Genomic DNA, 23,572 nt, shown 5'->3' with positions numbered 1-23,572 from the left:
TTTGACTCTGTGAGATCAATTTGTGGAAACAAGATTCTGCAGGAGCTTTAGTTGGGGCGCCTCTCCTCACTGAACTGGAGGACATAGTTCGAGTAAAAGCAGCCATCTACCTAGGAAAGAGGCGTCAAGCAATGTCAGGAGCAGGTCGTGAAGACACAGCTCGGTAAAAGGTCCTACCGGCCCACATCCATCTGCTAACCTGTACGTCTACACAGTGGTATGTGGGAGGAAACCAGAGCACCTGGAGGAAACCTACGCAGTCAGTGTGCGAACTCCTGACGGAGAGCAGTGGAACTGAACCCGCGTCTCAGACCTTGTATTAGCTTTACATTGGCTGCTACGCCCCTGTGAAATCACTGAACAGATTTAAGGTCAGAATCACAAGAATCCGCAGGTTAAAGAGTGATGGGGAACAGGTTGGAATGTAGAACATAGAACAGCAATCTACAGCACATTACAGGCCCTTCGGCCCACAATGTGTTGACTGTGTACTAGAAGTTGCCTAGAATTTCCCCACCACATAGCCCTCTGTTTTTCAAAGCTCCATGTACCTGTCCAAGAGACTGTCAGATGTTGATCTCAATTAGGGGTTAGTAAGTCATGGACATGCTATGTTGGCACCGGAAGCACGTCAATGCTTGCAGGTTGCCCCCACCCCAGCACAGACTGTCCTCGGACTGTTTGACCAAATGATACATTTCACTGTATGGTTTGATGTACAAGTGACAGATAAGGCTAATCTCAGATTAGTCATGACCTTTTAGAATAGTGGAGCTGACTGTGGGACCATCTGCCCTTCTGCTGCCATTCCTTAAATTCCTCTAACAGAAGCATTGCCAGAGGCGTCAGCACTGGCCTGGAGCTAGCTTGATCTCTGTTTAAAAAAACAGACAAAAATGCTAAAGTAACAGGAAAGTTGCTGCCAGGTGTGGAGAGAAATAACTAACTCAGGCAGAAGCATGCTATTTGACTTGTTGTTATCACTTTTGCCAGTGAATCACCTCCTGTTCTCTGCCTATTCACTTTCGACGTGATGGATTTTATTTTATTTAGAGATGCAGACCAGAACAGGCTGTTCAGCCCTTCGAGCTGCACCATTCCTGATTTATCACTAGCCTAATCGCGGGGCAATTTACAATGGCCAATTAACCTATTAACCAGTTAATAGTCTTTGGACTGTGTGAGGAAACCGAAGCACCCAGAGGAATCCCATGCATTCCACAAGGAGGACGCACAGTTGACATTGGAATTGAACTCCAAACTCCAACACCTTGAATTGTAATAGCATCGCGCTAACCTCTATGGTACCACGGAGCCCTCCTTTCTAATGTGCTTCTGAATTTTTATAAGGTGCTACGTTATAACATAGTCCAGTTCAGATTAGGGAAGACTTTTCAAACAACAATGGGCTCTGTTCAGACATCTCATTGAAGTCATAAAAATCAACAGTACAGTGTAGATGCTGGGTATTTGAAATTAAAAGTTGCTGCAATCATTTCACTGGTCAGACAACATTTGTAGACAGTTAACATTTCAGATTCAGATTACTTAAGGAAAGTGAGAAAAGATGAAAACAGATTAGCTTTAGAAGGCAGAGAAAGTGAGAAAGGTATCTTCATAAAATTTCCCAAGATTGTTTAATGTCATTTCCAGTACACAAGTGTAAAGGAGAACAAAATAATTGTTACTCTGGATCTGATGCAGCACAAAAATACACAATAAAGAACATAGTAATTATTAAAAACACAGTAAATATAAATATATAAAATAGCATATACATAGATACAGGAAATGATAAAGTAGTGGTGGGTCAGTGGGTGGAGCAGCCTTACTGCTTGGGGAAAGTAACTGTTTTTGAGTCTGGTGGTCCTGGTGTGGATGCTACGTAGCCTCCTCCCTGATGGGAGTGGGACCAAAAGTCCATGAGCAGGGTGGGGTTATTCAGAAAGTTAGGAGGAATCGGATGCAGGGAAACTTGGCTGCATGGATTCAGAATTAATTTGCCCACAGAAAGCTGAGGCTAGCTGTAGATGGAGTGTATTCTGCCTAGAGATCTGTGACCAGTGGTGTTCCACAGGGATCTGTTCTGGGACTTCTGCTTTTTGTGATTTTATCAACTCTTTTTGTCTTGATAGAGTTGTTTGAGATGATAAGCATAGATCGAGTGGACAGCCAGAGACATTTCCCCATGGAAATGGATAATACAAAGGGGCATAACTTTATCGAAGGAAAGTTTGGGGATATCAGACGTAGATTTTTAACACAGAGAATGGTGGGTGCATGGAACACCCTGCCAGAGGTGGTGGTAGAGGCAGATACATTAGGGACATTTATGAGACATGGATGATAGAAAAATTGAGGGTTGAGTTGATCTTAGAGTTGGTTGAAGGGCCTGTACTGCACTGTAATGTTCTATCTTCTGTGAGTTGAATGAAACAAAGGGAATAGAATAGGGTGAGGCCAGATGAGTTTAATACATCAGGTGACAGCACATTAAATCTCTTTAGTTTTATTGTGTAGCTATGAGTAAGGCTGTGGAACATACCTGCAGGCTTGACTGTACCCTCAGCCAAAAATATGACAAAGAAAAGTATGTTACCTAAAGTTTAGAGTTTGAAATTGACTGCTTGAGGTTCAACTTGTCCAGATGGAGAATGAGATATTGTCCCACATGCTTGTGACATTATAAGGATGCAGGAGACCGCAGATGTCAGGAAATGTAGGGGAGACTTGATCCAAAGCAGTGTAGCGTAGACAAATACGCAGTGAGCAATAACTTTAATAATAGGCTGGAAAATAACAGACCACAAGAGGCTAAAAAGCAAGAGAGAACAGATACCAAACACAACAGGTAACTGAAAGCTCGAAACATCTGTTTGAGTCCATCTGTGGTTTGATGAGAATTGGGTTTAAATAGGCTGCAGGTGATGAGATAGAGATGAGTGGCAGGTGACTCTTGTTAGTTGGGTGAAGACCGGGAGGTGTCAGCATGTGCGGGACTCACACCAGAGAGAAACGCTAAGCACTTAAAGATGGCGGCATGACGCAGTGCGCAGTGGCCACTTTGGAATGAATATCTGTAATCTGTTAAGTAGGGAGCAGTGTACAATCCTGATTTGATGGAGACGGACGTGTGACGCATGGAGGAACATCTGGTTAAACTTTTGAAATGCCTGTTTCACTGCCGCTGCTACTGTGCGATCGGAGAAATCTCCGGGAGGAAGGCCCCGAATCCTCGGCTTTGCCTGTTGCTTGGCGGCTGGTGCCGAGGTCGAAGCGCTCGGCAGTGATGGTGCTCGGTGCTCGGTGTCAGAGGGCTGGTCGGAGGCTCGAAGTTTTCGGACGGACTCGGAGTTGGCTGTGGTCGGAGCTCCCAAAGTGCCGTATCGGCAAGCTGTGGCGCTGGAGGTTCATGGCAGGAAGAGTCTTTCTTCCTTCTACCATCTGCGTGAGATGATGGGCTGTCGGGACTTTGAGACTTTCTTTTAAACCGTGCTCTTTATCAGATTACGGTATTGCTTTGCACGTTGAAACTATGTGTTATAATTATGTGGTCTTTGTCAGTTAGTCTTTTATCAATTATGGTATTGTCTGCACTGTTGAAACTATACATTAACTATAACTATATGTAACTATATGGTTTTGTGTAGGTCCTATAGCTTTAGGTTTGTCTGATGGGTTTGTAGTTCCTTTCTGGGGAATGTGCTAAGACGGTAGCACGATATCGACACACAGCAGCCTCTCTGGACTCTGGATTGGGGATTACCAAACGTTATGTGGTTTTTCTTGTGTGGACTGTTTTGTGCTTTTTTGTGATTTCATTCAAGAGAACATTGTCTCATTTTTTAACTGCATTGTATTTGTGGTTATAAATGACAATAAACTGAATCTGAATCTGAAAAGTGAAAGAGGGACTGAGGTGGTGACTAAATGAGAGCTGTGAACCTGTTTATTCTTGAGCACTCATGTTCTGTCTTTCCTGCCAGAAATGGTGTAAGTACTCAGTGCATTTGCTGACTCACTCTTTACCCTTTGGGCAGCATGGACGTGACACAATGCTAGTGTAGTGGTGAGCACAATTGCTTTACGCTGATCAGGGTTTGAATTCCTGCTGCTGTCTGTGAGGTGTTAGTACATTCTCCTACATTCTAAAGATGTACTGGTTAGAGTCAGGAAGTTGTTTGTACGCTCTGCTGACACCGGAAACATAGCAACACTTGCGGGCTGTCATTTCCAATGTCAAAAATAACACATTTCTCTATATGCTTCGATGTACATGTGACAAATAAAGTTAATCTTTATTCTTTATGTCTCTGCTTTTCTTAAAGATGCCATGAACTATCAGTCACCCAGGAAAAGGCAAAAAGGGGACGCAAAGCGGCAAACAATTGCAAAAGCAGATTAAAGAAGAAGCTAAGTCAGTGGATCTAGGTTTATAAATGTACTGAAAAGTAGTGGGTACAGCCAAATCCATCACAGGTAAAGCACCCCCCCCCCAACACTGAACACATCTACAAGGAGCACTGTCGCAGGAAAGCAGCATCCATCATCAAGGAACCCCACTGTCCAGGCCTTGCTCTCTTCTCACTGCCTCCATCAGGAAGGAGGTACAGAAGCCTCAGGACTCTCACCATCAGCTTCAGGAACAGTTAATACCCCTCAATCATCAGGCTTCTGAATCAGAGGGGATAACTTAACTCAACTTCATTCACCCTAACACTGAACTGTTCCCACAGCCTATGGACTCACTTTCAAGGACTCTTCATCTCAAGTTCTCGATATTTATTACTTCAAAGGAAGGGGAGTCCATTTCAGCGTACTTGACTGAACTGAAGAGATTGACTGAACAATGTCACCAGCATTCCACCAGCATTTTTTGTGTTGCTTTATGTTTTATATAATTTCTTTGGTTAATTGTTGGATGTTGTTTTTGTGGCAACACACGACAGCAAATTTTTAGTACATGTAAATGTGTTTGGTAAATAGCGTTGATCCTATCAATCTACTTGCTACCCTTGAGTGACTCACTGTCTCAAATGCTTCCATACCACGAACAACACGCAAAATGCTGGAGGAGACTCTTCATCAGGACTGGAATCAGAATCAGGTTTAATATCACTGATATTTGTTGTGAAATTTGTTACTTTGCAGCAGCAGTACATTGCTATACATAATATCAAAAAACTATATATTACAATACGAAGTATTGTATATAAATTAAATTCAATAAGTAGAACAAAAAGAAGATAAGCAAGAGGGAAGAATTCCTCTTTGGTGTAGCATCCTCTAACAATACACAAAGACTGCAGCGAAGTGTTAAGTCAGCAAGAATAGGTTCCTGGTCGCATTTGAATTCTTTCCCCTTCCTTTCCAGTCCCGATAAAGGGTCTCAGCCCAAAACGTGAATATTTTTTCATTTGCGTAGACGCTGCCTGACCTGCTGAGTTCCTCCTGCATTTTGTGTGTGTTGCTCTGGATTTCCAGCATTGGCAGAATCTCTTGTGTTGATGATATCCAACACTACTATGCTCCATTGGAGAGCTGATGACCTGTACATTTGAGTTCTTGGTTTAATGAGTGCTTGGTGTATTTCCAGGTGCGATTTAGTAGAGTGCCGGGGTTTTAAGATGCACCACTCTTTGTGGTGATGAGTCACAAGAGGAACTTCAGTTTCTGAGCCTAATGTTAACTATCAGGATTTCAAGTTCAACTTATCATTCAACCGTACACATGTATACTGCCAAACAAAACGACGTTCCTCTAGACCAAGGTTCTCAACACGTAAAGTAATGTTACCACAAATAAAATTAACAAATAATAAGGCACATTTATGACATGATTTAAAAAGTAAACTGTATAACACTACTGAGCTTCATACATGCTGAGACCTGGCTGTCCGCAGAGAGTTCAGTAGTCTTATGGCCTGGGGGAAGAAGCTGCATCCTAACCTAACAGACCCTGTCCTAATGCTACAGTACATCCTGCCTGATGGTAGGGGGTCAAGGAGATTGTTGGACGGATGGGAGGGATCATTAACAATTCTGAAGATCCTGTGTATGCAGCGACCCTGATAAATATCTCTGATGGGTGAGGAGAGCTCCTGATGGTTCATTCGTATCCCACCTCCTGTTCACTCTGAAGAGTCTAGATGGACAAATTATTGACAATGCTGAGAGCCCTGTATATGCTACACTCCCGATAAATATCTCTAATGGGTGGAAGAGAGACCTTGATGATGCTCCCAGCAGTCCTCGTATGTTTCGATGGACGAATCATTGATAATGCTGAGAGCCCTGTGTATGCTACACTCCTGATAAATATCTCTAATGGGTGGAAGAGAGACTTTGATGATGCTTCCAGCAGTCCTCGTATGTTTCGATGTTGGCTACCATTGTTGAATGATCATACAGATGTTGTTAATGACTCATTCAATAGATAGATTCAGAAAGAGGTGTTCTTGCTCACACTTGTCTTCACATCTTTTATCCTGCTGTTCACAGATACAGCCGCTGTGAGTTCAGCTGGACAAGATTTCTCGTGAAGCTGCACTGTTACTGGTCCTCTCTGGATAGGTCGCCTTTACTGACATTCTGCAGGTTTCTTCTAAAACTCTGCAGTTCTCCTAGTATAATACCTTTATTGCCCCAGAAATTACAGGGTACTGTTAATGATTACAGGGTATCATCAATGATTACAGAGTACTGTTAATAATTACAGGGTACTGTTAATGATTACAAGGTACTATTAATGATTATGGGGTACTATTAATGATTGCAGGATACTATTAATAATTACAGAGTACCATTAACGATTACAGGGTACCATTAATAATTACAGGGTACTGTTAATAATTACAGGGTACCATTAATACTTAGAGTACTATTCATAATTACAGGGTACCGTTAATGATTACAGGGTACCATTAATACTTACAGAGTACTATTCATAATTACAGGGTACCATTAATTAATACAGAATACTGTTAATAATTACAGAGGCCTTTCAATCAACACCAAGACGACAGACAGCATGGTTATCTCCAGAAAGACAACCATCCAACAATGTGTGATCAAGTTTGGAAATACAAACATCAAACAAGTCAACAAATTTGGATATCTTGGCAGCCAAATAACAAGTGATGGCAGGTATATCAAATATAGAATAGCAATGAAGAAAGAAGCTTTCCAGAAAATGAAGACCATATTAACAGACAAAAAGATGAGCACGTACACTAAAAACAGAATACTGCAGTGCTACATTTATTCCATCCTGACTTATGGAAGTGAATGCTGGACCATTTCCCCAGCAATGGAAAAGAGAGTAGAAGCAGCTGAATTATGGTTCTTCAGGAGAATGTTAAAAATATCACGGACCACACACACATCAGATGAAGAAGTTCTCTGAAGAGCCCAAGCAGTTAGATCACTCATACCAACAAGAAGAGAAAGGCAACTCAGATTCCTAGGACACATCATGCGGAATGATGAACTAGAAAAACCCACACTCTCTGGAAAGATTGAGGGGAGCAAACCTCGAGGAAGACCTCGTCTTATGTACATCAAAAGCCCAGCCAGGGGGCTACACATCGAGGAAATGGAAGTCATCCACAGAACAAGAGATAGATCTGTATGGAAAACCATGGTCACCAACGTCCGCATCGGATGTGGTACCTAGACAGACAGACAGACCGTTAATGATTACAGGGTACTGTTAATAATTACAGGGTAGAGTTAATAATTCTTTCTTTTTAATTTTATGTTTAAATTTAATCTATATGGATATGGGGTAATTATACTTCATCTGTGATTTCAGTATATTGTAATTGATATATATTATCCACTGAGACTAGGGGAGAAAAAACCAGAGGACATGGGTTAAAGGTGAAGGGGAAAAAGTTTAAAGGGAACATGGGGGGGGGGGGGCTTCTTCACACAGAGAGTGGTGGGAGTGTGGAATGAACTGCCAGATGAAGTGGTAAATGTGGGCTCACTTTTAACATTTAAGAAACACTTGGACAGGTACATGGATGAGAGGTGTATGGAGGGATATGGGCCGGGTGCAGATCAGTGGGACTAGGTAGAAAAATGGTTTGGCACAGCTAAGGGCCAAAAGGCCTGTTTCTGTGTTGTAATGTTCTATGGTTCTATATCAGAATCCAGGAATACACCCGCCCACTCGCAATAACCTTGGCTGCCCTGACCGATCAGGAAACTATCAATTTTTACCTTAAATATACCCACAGACCCCAGCCTCCACCGCAGTCTGTGGCAGAGCTTTCTACACATTCACTATTCTCTAGCTAAAAATATTCCTCCTTACATCTGTTCTAAAGGGTTCTCCCTCAATTTTGAGGCTGTGCCCTCTAGTTCTAAATACCCCCACCATAGGAAACATCCTTTCCACATCTACCCTATCTAATCCTTTCAATACTTGGTAGGTTTCAATGAGATCCCCTCCCCCGCATTCTTCTAAATTCCAGTGGGTACAGGACCAAGGCTGACAAATGCTACTCATATGTTAACCTCTTCACTCACAAAATCATCTTTGTGAACCTCCTCTGGACTCGCTCCAGTGACAACACATCCTTTCTGAGATATGGGGCCCAAAGCTGTGACAATACTCCAAGTGCGTTTTGACCAGTGTCTTATAAACCGTCAACATTATCTCCTTGTTTTTATATTCTATTTCCCTAGAAATAAATGCCAACATTGCATTTGCTTTCTTTACCACAGACTTAACCTGTAAATTAGGAGGTTTTTAAACCTTCGGGGAGTCTTGCACACGGACTCCTAAGTCTCTCTGCCCTCTGATGTTTGAACAGTCTCTCCATTTAAATAATTGGTCTTTTTACCGAAATGCATTATCGTACATTTCCCAACACTGTATTCCATCTGACACTTCTTTGCCCATTCTTCCAACTTTTCTAAGTCCTGCTACAATCACATTGCTTCCTCAGCACTACCTACCCCCCACCTGTCTTTGTATCATCCACAAACTTTGCCACAAAGCCATCAATTCCATTATCCAAATCACTGACAAACAATGTGAAGAGTAGCGGTCCCAATACTGACCCTGAGGAACACCACTAGTCACCGGCAGCCAATAATAAAAGGCACCTTTAATTCTCACTAGCTGCCTCCTGCCTGCCAGCCATTCCTTTATGTATGCCTGTATCTTTCCTGTAACACCACAGGATTTTATCTTGTTAAGTAGCCTCATGTGGCACCTTATCAAATACCTTCTGGAAATCCAAGTAAGTGATATCACGCATCCCTGTTTTACTCCTGATCTAACTTGAAAAGGCTCACAGTTACTATTGCTGACCATGACTGTGGCAAGCATGCCATCGTGGAGGAGTCTTAGGATTTGAATGTACTTTTCAGGGCATCCACAGGTGGATAAGACATCCCATAGGAGTTCCCTTGATACCGAGTCAAAGGCTTTGGTGAGGTTGTTGAGTGTCATGTACAAAGGTTGAAGTTGTTCACAACATTTTTCTTGTAGTTGTTGCATTGTGACGATCATGTTGATTGCTCCACGTGATGGTCTAAAACTGGCTTGTATCTCCGGAAGGATCTTCTCGGCTAAAGGCTTGAGCCAGTTGTTCATGATGTGGGTGAGGATCTTTCCTGCTGTTGCTAACAGGGAAATTCCACGATAGTTTACACATTCGAATCGATCACCTTTCCTTTTGCAGATGGTAACGATTGCTGAGTCTCTAAGGTCTGCTGGCACGTCTTCATTTATCCAGATCTTGATGAGAAGTTGATGCAGTTGATAATGAAGCAGGTTACCTCCAATTTTGTAGACCTCGGCTGGTATTCCATCGAGTCCAGTGGCCTTGTTGTTTTTCAAGGTTTTGATGGCTTCCTTGACTTCTTCAAATGTTGGTATTTTGCTCAGGGACTCATTAACGGGCTGTTTTGGAATGTTGTTGATCACATTCCTGTCAAATGAGATGGTCTGATTTAGAAGATCTTCAAAGTGCTCCCTCCATCTAGAATTGATGTCAGCATTGCTCTTCAAGATGGTTGAACCATCTTTGCTTTTGGGATGGGCTTGACCATGAGTGGATGGGCCAAAAATAGCCTTAGTTGTGTTGAAAAAACCTCGAGTGTCGTTGGCATCTGCCAGTTGTTGGATTTGCTGAGCTTTCTTCCTCCACCATTGGTTTTTCAGGATTCAGGTGTGCATCTGGACTGCAGCCTTGGATTCCTGACAGCATTTCCTTTTGGTAGCCAATTGTTGGTCATTTTGTAAGGTGATGAAAGCGTTTCTCTTTTCATCGATGAGTTGTTGGAGTAGTTTGTCGTTATCATCGAACCAATCCTGATGTTTTCTCGTCTTGAACCCAATTGTTTCTTTGGAGGAGGTGATGATAGTGTTCTTCAATTGATTCCAGTGTTCTTCTACAGATGGTGGGATTTGTTGAGGCAGTTGTTTTTGAAGATTTTGCTGGAACTTCTGTACATGGTTGATGTCTTGAAGGATGTCAACATTGAATTTCTTAACAGTATTCTGATTTTGGTGTTTCCTTTTGGGCCGAATCTTCATTCTCATGGTGGATGAAATGAGCCGATAGTCTGTCCAGCACTTGTTGGCACCAGTAACAGCTCTTGTTAGTACATCTTGTGGTCCCGAGATCGTACGATGATGATGTCGATGAGGTGCCAATGTTTGGAGCATGGATGCTGCCAGGAGACTTTGTGCCTGTTTTTCTGGCGAAATAGGGTGTTTGTAATCACCAGGTTGTGTTCAGCACATTCGGTGAGGAGGAGTGTTCCATTGGTGTTGACCTTGCCAACTCATTTCTTGCTAATTATTCCAGTCCAGAGCCTATGATCTTTCCCGACTCTGACATTGAAGTCTCCCAAGAGAATGATTTTGTCATTGTTGGGAACAGAGGAAAGGACGTCATTAAGTTGGGTGTAGAAATTCATCTTCACTTCATCCAGAGTTTGAGCATAGGCGCTGATGATGGTGGCAGGTTGTTTCTTAACAAGCTGGATTTGCAGAGTCATGAGACGTTCGTTGATTCCCAGTGGTTGCTTGGTCAGCTTCCAAAGTAGGCTGTTTTGGATGACAAAACCTACTCCATGGATCCTCGGTTGTTCAATATCAAGTCCTTTCCAGAAAAAGGTGTGTTGACCTTGCTCTTCCTTTAGTTGCCCTTCTTCAGCTCTGCGGGTCTCATTCAGAGCAACAATGTCAAAGTTGAATTTTTGGAGTTCCTGGGCAACAAAGGCACTTCTCCTCTCTGGTCAGTCTGAGTTTGGGTTATCCATCAGAGTTTGTATATTCCAGGTTCCAAATTTCATAGTTTCACTTTTTGAAGTTTTTCAACAACATGATGGTGATCCCTCTGGACACGGCTTTCCACACAGGATGGGGTGAAGCAGACTATTTTTGGGGCACCTTTTCTAGCTCCCTCCCAGTTCATGGTGAGCACAGTGGATCCTAAATAGGGCTGCGCAGACGTGAATACTGCTGCCGAACAATTTTCATGCTTCTGTCCAAAAGTTGAGCGACTGAATCAAGTATTCACCGTTTTTGCGCCGTTTCTTGACTTGGAGCTTCCAGCCATCACATTGCCTGCTCCCGTCGCCCTCCCCCAATCACCAAAAGACTTGAAGATATAGCCCACAGAGCGAAGACAACTGTGCCTGTACTTGTTTAACATGTACTTAATGTTGCACTCCAAGAAGCACACGATATTTCACAAATTAACCAACTGGTTCCAATTGCATGGAAACCATGAAGATTGGAGCTGATGGATTTGTTGCAGCCTTCATCCGCCTTCACAGCCATTGAGTTCAAAGTAACTTCGTCCACCTGATCCACCTTTGAGGTCTTGGTCGACAGTTCTTTGTCAGGGACCTCACCCTTGACCTTACTGCCATGGGTGACCCTGCCAGGAGCAAAGCTCCAGACGGCATCGCTCTCGGGATCTCAGGACCACACAAGCTTCTCCACCACGACAAGGTGACAATCCACGGAGAAGATTCCTTCATCATGTGTTTAGTCACATCCTCAAAAAATTCAATCAGGCTCTTAAGGTATGACCTGCCCTTGACAAAGCCATGCTGACTATTCCTAATTATATTATACCTCTCCAAATGTTCATAAATCCTGCCTTTCAGGATCTTCTCCATCAACTTATCAACCACTGAAGTAAGACTCACTGGTCTATAATTTCCTGGGCTTTCTCTACTCCCTTTCTTGAATAAAAGAACAACATCTGCAACTCTCCAATCCTCTGGAACCTCTCCTTTCCCCATTGCTAATGCAAGATCTCCATTGCTAGAGGCTTAGTAATCTCCTCCCTTGCCTCCCACAGTAGCCTGGGGTATATCTCATCCAGTCCTGGTGACTTACCCAACTTGATGCTTTCCAAAAGCTCCAGCACATCCTCTTTTTTAATAACTACATGTTCAAGCTGTTCAGTCCGCTGCAAGTCATCACTACAATCACCAAGATCCTTTTCCATAGTGAATACTGAAGTAAGTATTCATTAAGTACCTCTGCTATTTCCTCCGGTTCCATGTACACTTTCCCACTGTCACACTTGACAGGTTCTATTTTTTCATGTCTTATCCTCTTGCTCTTCACATACTTGTAGAATGCCTTGAGGTTTTCCTTAATCCTGCCTGCCAATGCCTTCTCATGGCCCTTTCTGGCTCTCCTAATTTCCTTCGTAAACTCCTTCCTGTTAGCCTTATAACCTTCTAGATCTCTAACATTACCTAGCTCCCTGAATCTTTTGTAAGCTTTTCTTTTCTTCTTGACTAGATTTATTACAGCCTTTGTACACCATGGATCCTGTACCCTACCATAACTTCCCTGTCTCATTGGAATGTACCTTTGCAGAACTCCACATAAATATCCCCTGAACATTTGGCACATTTCTTCCATACTTTTCCCTGAGAACATCTGTTCCCAATTTAAGCTTCCAAGTTCCTGCCTGATAGCCTCATAATTCCCCTTACTCCAATTAAACGCTTTTCTAACTTGTCTGTTTCTATCTCTCTCCAATGCTATTGTAAAGGAGATAGATTTATGATCACTGTCTCCAACGTGCTCTCCCACTGAGAGATCTGACACCTTACCAGGTTCATTTCCTAATACCAAATCAAGTACAGCCTCTCCTCTTGTAGGCTTAGCTACATATTGTGTCAGGAAACCTTCCTGAACACATCTAACAAACTCCACCCCATCTAAACCTTTCACTCTACAGAGATGCCAATCAATATTTGGAAAATTAAAATCTCCCATCACAACAACTCTGTTATTATTACACCTTTCCAGGATCTGTTTCCCTAACTGCTCCTTGATATCCCTGTTACTATTGGGCGACCTATAAAAAAACACCCAGTAAAGTTATTGACCCCTTCCTGTTCCTAATCTCCACCCACAGAGACTCTGTAGACAATCCCTGTATGGTATCCACCTTTTCTGCAGCCATGACACTATCTCTGACCAACAGTGCCATACCCCCACCTCTTTTGCCTCCCTCCCTGTCCTTTCTGAAACATCTAAAACCCCCCACTTGAAGTAACCAATCCTGTCCCTGAGCCATCGAAGACTCTGTAATGGCCACCACATCATATCTCCTATTTTCAACTCTCTTTACAATCTCAACCCCACATCTTGGCTACTATTTGGAGGCCTATATATGATTCTGAATGTTTTTTTCCCTTTGCAATTACTTAACTCCACCCACAAAGATTCAACATTCTCTGACCCTTTGTCACCTCTTTCTAAGGATGTAATTCCATCCCTTACCAACAGAGTCACACCACTGCCTATGTCTTCCTGCCTGTCCTTTTGATACCAAGTATATCCTTTGATGATAAGCTCCCAAGTGTTGCCCTCATTCAGCCATGACTCAGTGATGCCCACAATGTCATTGAGAACATCTACCATAAACGCTGCCTGAGCAGGGTGAAAAGCATAATCAAGGATGCATCTCGCCTTAACCATGGATTTTTTACTCTCCTCCAACCCGGTAGGCGCTACAGGAGCCTCCGCTCCCACACCAGCAGGCACAGGAAGAGCTTCTTCCCTGAGGCTGTGACCCTGATGAACCTCACATCACAGCGTTAAGCAGTATTGCACCCATACTGTACTGTCTCAGTACTTTTATATTTGTATGCTGTAGCACTTGCTTTTTGTTCACAGTTGTTTTGTAAATTACACTATTTTGCACTTCTGGTTAGATGCTAATTGCATTTCATTGGCTTTGTATCTGTACTCTGTACAATGACAACAAAGTTGAATCTAATCTAATCATACTGACCAATCTCTAATTGCGCCATGAGTTCGTCCACGTTATTCCGAACGCTACGCGCATTTAAATGCAGCACCTTCAGCCCTGCATTCTTTGCCCTTTTGATCTTTGCTTCTGTGGTACAATTTAACTCTTTGCTGTGTCTGCATTTGTACACAATCACTGGCTTGTCCACCCCTACATTCATGTTAGATCTATCAGCTACTTGTCCCTTTGCACCTCAGTTATTTGTATTTTCTCTCGACTTAGAAAATAGTCAACCCTTTAATTTCTTCTACAAAGTGCATGACAATACTCTTCCCAACATCATGTTCCATCTGCCATTTCTTTGCCCATTCTCCTAATCTGTTTAAGTCCTTCTGTAGCCTCTCTACTTCCTCAAAACTACCTGCCCCTCCACCTGTCTTCATATCATCTGCAAACTTTGCAACATAGCCATCGATTCTATTATTCAAATCATTGACATATAACGTAAACAGAATTGATCCCATCACAGACCCTGTGGAACACCACTAGACACCGGCAGCCAGTCAGAAAAGGCTCCCTTTGTTCCCATTCTTTTCCTCCTGCCAATCAGAGACTGCTTTATCCATGCTAGAATCTTTCCTCTTCATTCCAAAATAGTCAACACTCTGATGGACACTGTCTAAATGGACCTCAGGGTGAAGTGGGCAGCCTCCGTGAGGGACCAGATTCCAGCTCCCACGACAAAATGAGGGATATTCTGGAATGCTGTAGCCAGACCCCAACAGGACCTGAATGGTCAGGACGAGGACCTTGACTTTCCAGCTTCTGTCTGATGCTCTGGATGTTTCAAGATGGAGTGCCCATCAGATTCCTGAATCCCATGGGGAACGCTCCTTTTGATCATGTCTGTCCAGGACACTTTAAGCCTCTTCCTAGATAGGCTCCACCTCCTCTGGGCTACTTGGCTGGTCAATGGCAATATGTGGAGAAAGCCCAGGGTGAAGATCAGCTCCTTTGTAAGCTGGTCCTTTGCTTGCTGTTCCCTTGTAAGCTCCTCTTTGTTCTTCAGGTGGTGCAGTGTTCTCCACTCACCCAGTTGTCCCCTTGGGTTTTGTGGAGAGTGATGGGTCTGTTTGTTCCTCCTTCTGCATTGTCTTTGGGTGTCAAAAAGTTGTGTTCTGGAATGTGCTCACAGATTCCCTAGCACGGGAGCTGGGGATGGAGGGGAAAAGCACCAGGGTGTGGCCTCAAAGGAAAATCAGGCAAAACACATCTTCACCCAGAGGTCACACCTGAAGATATTTTCCCCAGACTGTACCGATGCTTCCATTCCCCTACCAACCCTCTCACTAATCACTAGGAGCTGTGTCCAGCAATGACTGCTGACTCTGGAGTTCCGGTCCCATCAGCACTGATGGAAAAGATACAGTCGACATTTCTAGCTGAGACCCTTCAGCAGGACATGTTAGTGTTAGAGTTCTTCAGGTCAGCTTGGGAACCCAATGGCAATGGGGAAGAAGCCATTGTTGAGGTACCTTCTGCCTGATGGCACCATAGAGAGGAGGACATGGCCCAGCTGGTGGGGTCCTGATACCAGATTGAATCTAAGGAGACCAGTTGGTCTGCCATAATACCCTGAGGCCCTCTTCATCATTGCTGGTGATTTCAACTTGACCTACAAAGCCACCCTCCACCCAGCCTTTGTAAAGCAGACCACAGACTCTGCTCCTTCTCCCAGTATACAAACACACTGAAATGCAATAATCAAGTACAGAAAATCACACAGTGCTGGTCTGAGGAATGTTCAAAAAATTCAAAGTAAATTTTATTATCAAAGTACATAGATGTCAGCATATTCAACCGGGAGATTCATTTTCCTGTGGACATACTCAGCAAACAGATGAGTCATTGAGTTACAGAACACTACAACACAGAAACAGGCCTTTCAGCCCCTCTTATCCATGGTAAACTATTAATCTGCCTCGCCCCATCGACCTGCACCTGGACCACAGCCCTCTATAGCCCTCCCATCCAGGTACCTGTCCAAAGGAGAAGCTAAAATCAGATGTAGCAGTATCTGTATTACAGTGGAGTAAAGGGAATCACAGAGGTATGAGTATCAAGACAAACTTGAGGTTTTGGAAAGTATTGGGACCTAGAGGCAAAAGAAAATAAAATTTAAAAGTAAGAGCAAGAATTCACTGATAGACCGGACGGAATCTACTGCCTGAGGGCTGCTTCTGCCTTGACCATTTGGGCGGACCCCGCAGCGTCACAGAGGCAGTCCGGGAGCAGTGTTGAAAACTGTGGTAAGATGCCAAACTTTAAATAACTTGTTTCATGGCAAAGAGCACTGCTGGGTTAACTCCACCATGGGGATCATCACGTGCAGGCACTTCTTGAAAATGGCATGAGGCTTAAGAGAACCTTCGAGAGAGTTTGCCCGGTTTGAAACCATAATGTTCGGAGGACATAACGGTCCATTAGAGAAATGGAGGTGCAGTTCCGAATTCGTCTATAAAGTTCGAGAGGCAGCCAGTTTTTCACCTAAACCTAATGGCTTATGACTAATGACTTAACCTTATGACTGATTATTTATGACATGACTATTGACTAATAACCAACGGAACTATCAAACTTCTGCACTTGCAAAAAATAAAAAAGGAAAAGTTGTTTGGTCATTGAGTGTAATCTGGTTAAAAACCTTCGGGTAGGCGCATTCATCTCTTTCAATTGCAGAAGCTGCACATGTTCAAAAAAGAACAAGAACTCCGACTTGACAATGAGGAAAGTAGTGGTGAAAGTTGGTTGGCAGGGGACACTAGCAGGGATGACAGCAGACAACGGCTGATGTTTTGGAGGGAAATTTGGAAGGTGCAGGAAGGATACATCGCAAAGACAAAGAAATATTCTAAAGGAAGAATGGGGCAACTGTGGCCGACAAGCAAAATCAAAGAAAGCATAAAGGCAAAAGAGAGGGCATATAATATAACAAAAATTAGTTGGAAGTTAAAGAATTGAAAAGCTTTTAAAGACCAACAGAAGGCAACTAATAAACCATAAAGAGGGAAAAGACAAAATATAAAAGTTAGCCAGTGTAAGTGAGGACACAAAAGGTTTTTCAGGTAAATAAAGAGTAAAAGAGAGATGAGAGTGGATATTGGACTGCTGGAAAGTGACACTGGAGAGGTAGTAATGAGGGGAAAGAAGAAATGGTGGATGAACTTAATATTACAGAAAAGATACTAGCGCAGGCTTCAGGTGAGATAGGTAACTGTCTACCAGCACTCTCTGGCTTCTCCCACAAAGCCAATATTTAATCCAATCTACTACTTCATCTTGAATGTCAAGGTACTGAAATGTCTTGACCAACCTCCCATGCAGAACTCCTGACGAAAGGTTTCGGCCCGAAACGTTGTCACTACCTCCTCCCATAAATGCTGTCTGGCCTGCTGAGTTCTGCCAGCATTTTGTGTTTTTATGCACAGCAACTTCAGCAGGGTTTGCAAGACATTACTTCCTACAAAGCGAAACCCAATAGCACGAATGGCAATGATGCTTCACTACCAGATGAACTCAACGCCTTCTATGCACACTTTGAAAGGGAGAACACAACTACAGCTGTGAAGATCCCTGCTGCACCTGAGGACCCTGGGATCTCTGTCTCAGAGGCCAATGTTAGACTGCCTTTAAAGAGAGTGAACCCTCACAAGGCAGAAGGTCCCAATGGAGTACCTGGTGAGGCTCTGAAAACCTATGCCAACCAACTAGTAGGAGTATTCAAGGACATTTTCAACCTCTCCCTGTTACGGGCAGAAGTTTCCACTTGCTTCAAAAAGGCAACAGTTATACCAGTGCTTAAGAAAAATAATGTGGGCTGCCTTAATGACTATTGCCCGGTAGCACTCACATCTACAGTGATGAAATGCTTTGAGAAGTTGGTCATGACTAGACTGCCCTCCTGTCTCAGCAAGGACCTGGACCCACTGCAATTTGCCTATCGCCACAATAGGTCAATGGCAGACAATGGCTCTCCACACAGCTTTAGACCACCTGGACAACACAAACACCTATGTCAGGATGCTGTTCATCGACTATAGCTCAGCATTTAATACCATCATTCCCACAATCCTCATTGAGAAGTTACAGAACCTGGGCCTCTGTACCTCCCTCTGCAATTGGATCCTCGACTTCCTAACTGGAAGACCACAGTCTGTGCGGATTGATGATAACATCCTCCTCGCTGACGATCAACACTGGCGCACCTCAGGAGTGTGTGCTTAGCCCACTGTACTACTTCTATATACACATGACTGTGTGGCTAGGCATAGCTCAGATACCATCTATAAATTTGCTGATGATACAACCATTGTTGGTAGAATCTCAGGTGATGATGAGAGGGTGTACAGGAGTGAGTGATGCGCCATCAGTAACTCAGAAATGTGAGGCGAGACATAGGCTTTTATTAGCTGGAAGAAAGCACCGTCAGCAGCAAGAGACCATCACACAACATCCTGGAGACTGAGGGAGGAGCAGTGCCTCCAATTGCCTTTATACAGGGGTCTGTGGGGGGAGCCACAGGAACAGTCAGCGGGGGGGGGGGGGGGGGAGGCGTGTCCAGACAGGTAAATGTAGTTCACCAGAGTGAGATACACCAACTAGTGGCACTCAACATCAGTAAGACGAAAGAGCTGATTATGGACTTCAGAAAAGAAGGGTAAGATGAAGGAACACATACCAATCCTCATAGAGGGATCAGAAGTGGAGAGAGTGAGCAGCTTGAAGTTCCTGGGTGTCAAGATCTCTGAGGATCTAACCTGGTCCCAACATATTGATGCAGTCATAAAGAAGGCAAGACACCAGTTATACTTTATTAGGAGCTTGAAGAGATTTGGCATATCAACAAATACACTCAAAAACTTCTATAGTTGTACCATGGAGAGCTACAGTAGGTTGTAAATCTAGTCAGCTCCATCTTGCATACTAAACTACAAAGTACCCAGGACATCTTTAGGGAGCAGTGTCTCAGAAAGGCAGCGTCCATTATTAAGGACCTCTAGAACCCAGGGCATGGCCTTCTCACTGTTACCATCAGGTAGGAGGTACAGAAGCCTGAAGGCACACAGTCAGCGATTCAGGAACAGCTTCTTCCCCTCTGCCATCTGATTCCTAAATAGACATTGAAGCTTTGGACACTGCCTCACTCTTTTTTTAATATACAGTATTTTTGTTTTTGCACTTTAAAATCTATTCAATATATGTAATTGATTTACTTGTTTATTTATTATTATTATTATTTTCTCTTTGATAGATTATGTATAACATTGAACTGCTGCTGCTAGGTTAATAAATTTCACGTCCTATGCTGGTGATAATAAACCTGATTCTGTTTCTAAAACAAGTATTCTCCTTTCAGCCTGATTCTCCTACCTTCTCATGGCCAATCAAAGGTTCAAGTGTTCATATTGTCAAAGTATGCATCGCTGGGATTCATTTTCTCTAGAAAGCCATGAAATACCATGGGTACGATAGAAAAAAACATCAACTCTCCACCCCCAGCACAAAAAAGAAAAAGAAACAAAAATTTCCCTACCCTCGCAGGGAGAAGAGAAGCAGGGGCAATAACATCAAATTCCCGATCCACTGTCCCTCAGAAATAAAGTGACCATCACAACAAACCCCCAACACCCTCCCTGCAGAAAAACAGTGACATCAAATCCCTGACCTCCTCACCTGCAGAAAAGAACAATGACAATAGCATCAAGACCCCCAAACCCCTCTCTCACACAAACACTTACAGGTCGCTCGCCCCGAAAAAGAGCTACAAGAAAATCAGACCCCAAACCCCCAACCCCTCCCTCGCACAAACACTAGCATTTTGCACATCTGCAAATTGGCCACAAGCAAGAAAACACCGAAAAACTGAAGGAGACCAATATAAAGCACAGTCCAATAATCAAAGCAAACTCAGAATATCGAAAACATTCCCCCTTTGACAATTGAGGAGGCTGGCTGTACGAACTCAGTCCTTCTGTGAGGAGCCACTGGCTGTTGTCACCCATGGCCTCTGTAGAAGGGTGCTCACTGACCTTTCTGCATCCACTTTGATGCTTCGAAATGGAGCCGTTCACGATGGCGCGCAGTCTCATGTTCTCAGTCCTCTTCAGAACCCATTGACTGGCCTTCTCGATGAGGCAGCTCTTCGGACAGCACAGCATTAGACGAAACCCATGACTGAATTCTGTACGCCACAGGCTCCAACAGTTTCCAAAGCACAATCACGAAGAATGAGGGGGAACCTCACTGAAACCTATTGAATGGTGAAAGGCCTTGATAGAGTGGGTGTGGAGAGGATCTTTCCTATGCTGGCACAGCCTCAGAATAGAGGGGCAACCTTTTAGAGCGCATATCAGGAGAAATTTCTGATGCAATGGCTCAGATTCTGATTCTGAATTTCAGATGAAATGGCTTAATCCTGCTCCAGTACCTTATGGTCTTGTGGTCTATGCTCTTATGACCCTATAACTCTGTTTCTGCTAAAGGATTGGTGATGAAGACAAAGTTGCAGCAGACGTGGTGTACTTGTATTTTCAGAAGGCCTTTGATGAGGTGCCACACGTGAGGCTGCTTAGCAAAATAAGATGGAATTACAGGGTGTCATAGGGGGGTGTTGGGAGCAGACCCAAATGCAAGACACAGACACCGAAGTACTGAGGAACAGGACTAGGTGGGTCAGGAAAGCAAGGGGTGTCAGGAAGAAATGACGCTGGACATGGACACAGGCCCTAGACGAGACAAGGACACCGGGTCTGGGCTAGGACTCCAAGCCGGAGACTGGACAGGGACCCGGAACCTGGGTCTTGACTCGGGCTTAGACCCTGGATCTAGGAGAGGGCGAGACGTGGCTACAGGACTGGATGTGGAACTCCTGCATGGGACGAGGTACTTGGACAGGACAAGGTTCTTGGACATGGCTTGGACAGAAGAAGGTTCTTGGACATGGCTTGGACAGAAGAAGGTTCTTGGACATGGCTTGGACAGAACAAGGTTCTTGGATGAGGCACTTGGACAGAACAAGGTTCTTGGACATGGCTTGGACAGAACAAGGTTCTTGGATGAGGCACTTGGACAGAACAAGGTTCTTGGACATGGCTTGGACAGAACAAGGTTCTTGGACGAGGCACTTGGACAGAACAAGGTTCTTGGACATGGCTTGGACAGAACAAGGTTCTTGGACGAGGCACTTGGACAGAACAAGGTTCTTGGACATGGCTTGGACAGAACAAGGTTCTTGGACGAGGCACTTGGACAGAACAAGGTTCTTGGACGAGGCACTTGGACAGAACAAGGTTCTTGGACATGGCTTGGACAGAACAAGGTTCTTGGACGAGGCACTTGGACAGAACAAGGTTCTTGGACATGGCTTGGACAGAACAAGGTTCTTGGACGAGGCACTTGGACAGAACAAGGTTCTTGGACATGGCTTGGACAGAACAAGGTTCTCGGACGAGGCACTTGGACAGAACAAGGTTCTTGGACATGGCTTGGACAGAACAAGGTTCTCGGACGAGGCACTTGGACAGAACAAGGTTCTTGGACATGGCTTGGACAGAACAAGGTTCTTGGACGAGGCACTTGGACAGAACAAGGTTCTTGGACAAGGCACTTGGACAGAACAAGGTTCTTGGACGAGGCACTTGGACAGAACAAGGTTCTTGGACATGGCTTGGACAGAACAAGGTTCTTGGATGAGGCACTTGGACAGAACAAGGTTCTTGGACATGGCTTGGACAGAACAAGGTTCTTGGACGAGGCACTTGGACAGAACAAGGTTCTTGGACATGGCTTGGACAGAACAAGGTTCTTGGACGAGGCACTTGGACAGAACAAGGTTCTTGGACATGGCTTGGACAGAACAAGGTTCTTGGACGAGGCACTTGGACAGAACAAGGTTCTTGGATGAGGCACTTGGACAGAACTAGGTTCTTGGACATGGCTTGGACAGAACAAGGTTCTTGGATGAGGCACTTGGACAGAACAAGGTTCTTGGACATGGCTTGGACAGAACAAGGTTCTTGGATGAGGCACTTGGACAGAACAAGGTTCTTGGACATGGCTTGGACAGAACAAGGTTCTTGGACGAGGCACTTGGACAGAACAAGGTTCTTGGACATGGCTTGGACAGAACAAGGGAACTCCAGGGGCAGGCGTGGCTCTTGGACTCGGCTTAGTTAGGCTCTTCGGTACCGGGCTGGGATTCTTCTTTGGAGCGCAGGGTCGGGATGACTGCTGAGGATACTTGCCAAGGTAAACTGCCAAGGATTCGGATGGGGACAATCCAGCAGAGGACGAGGAATCTCCAGCACTGGGCTGGGCGAAGTACTCCTGGGCTAGGTGAGGACACGAAGCTCAGACTTGGATAGGGAACACAGTACTCTGGAACAGAGCCTGGACAAGGACCCAGAACCTAGATCTTGGTTGGAACTAGGAACCTGGGTCTTGACTCATAACTGGAACCCAGGTCTAGGCTAGGACAAGACACGGCTTCAGGTCATGGCATAGCTACAGGAGAGGACAAGACACATGGACAGGATGAGAACACGAAACCATGACAAGGTCTTGGGAGACTGGAAATACAGAGCTTGGCTTGGGCAGTACACAGGACTTTCTGGGCAGGCAGGAAGGGAACAGTCCCACAGCCTGAAGCTGAATCCTGAAACTATTTATGGAGCCAGGCCAAAACAAGAATTAGGTGCCTCAATTAAGGCACCCAATGGAACCAGGGTAAACAGGAAAACCCAGAATAAAGATTGATGGACTGGACTGTGAACTGGAATGCAGACTTCATGGACTGGACCATGACACAGGGAATTACTAGTGTGGGTGGAGCATTGGCTGATTGACAGAAAACAGAGAGTGGGAATAAAGGGATCCTATTCTGGCTGGCTGCCAGTTACCAGTGGAGTTCCACAGGGGTCAGTATTCACAAGTGAAAAGGATCTTGATCAGCTTGAGGTTGAAATAGAGCAGGCCTGAGTGCTGGACAATGTGGAGATTACAGAAGAAAAAGTGCTGGATCTTCTTAAAAACATCAAGATTGACAAATCCCCAGGGCCGGATATGATACACCCCAGGTTGTTGTGGGAATCGAGAGAAGAGATCACTGGAGCATTAGCTATGATCTTTGAATCCTCTTTGGCTGCAGGGGAAGTGCTGGAGGACTGGAGAATGGCAAATGTAGTTCCCTTGTTTAAAAAAGGTAATAGGGAGAAACCTGGGAACTATAGACCAGTGAGTCTTATGTCAGTGATCTGTAAA

The 23,572-nt window shown here is 44.2% G+C and overlaps 1 long non-coding RNA gene across 1 annotated transcript; it reads left to right on the top strand.

Annotated features, from left to right (window-relative positions):
- The first annotated feature begins 231 nt into the window (after nt 1–231).
- LOC132405051 (uncharacterized) lies at nt 232–7,652 on the top strand. Its single transcript, XR_009515741.1, has 3 exons — nt 232–371; nt 4,329–6,658; nt 6,996–7,652. It is a non-coding gene; the product is annotated as an uncharacterized LOC132405051 (long non-coding RNA).
- Nucleotides 7,653–23,572: the final 15,920 nt, after the last annotated feature.

Source organism: Hypanus sabinus, chromosome 14 (genome assembly GCF_030144855.1).
Source record: "Hypanus sabinus isolate sHypSab1 chromosome 14, sHypSab1.hap1, whole genome shotgun sequence".
NCBI classification, from domain to species: Eukaryota; Metazoa; Chordata; class Chondrichthyes; order Myliobatiformes; family Dasyatidae; genus Hypanus; species Hypanus sabinus.
The sequence above is the reverse complement of the archived record's forward strand: the minus strand, read 5'-3'. Positions and strand labels throughout refer to the sequence as shown.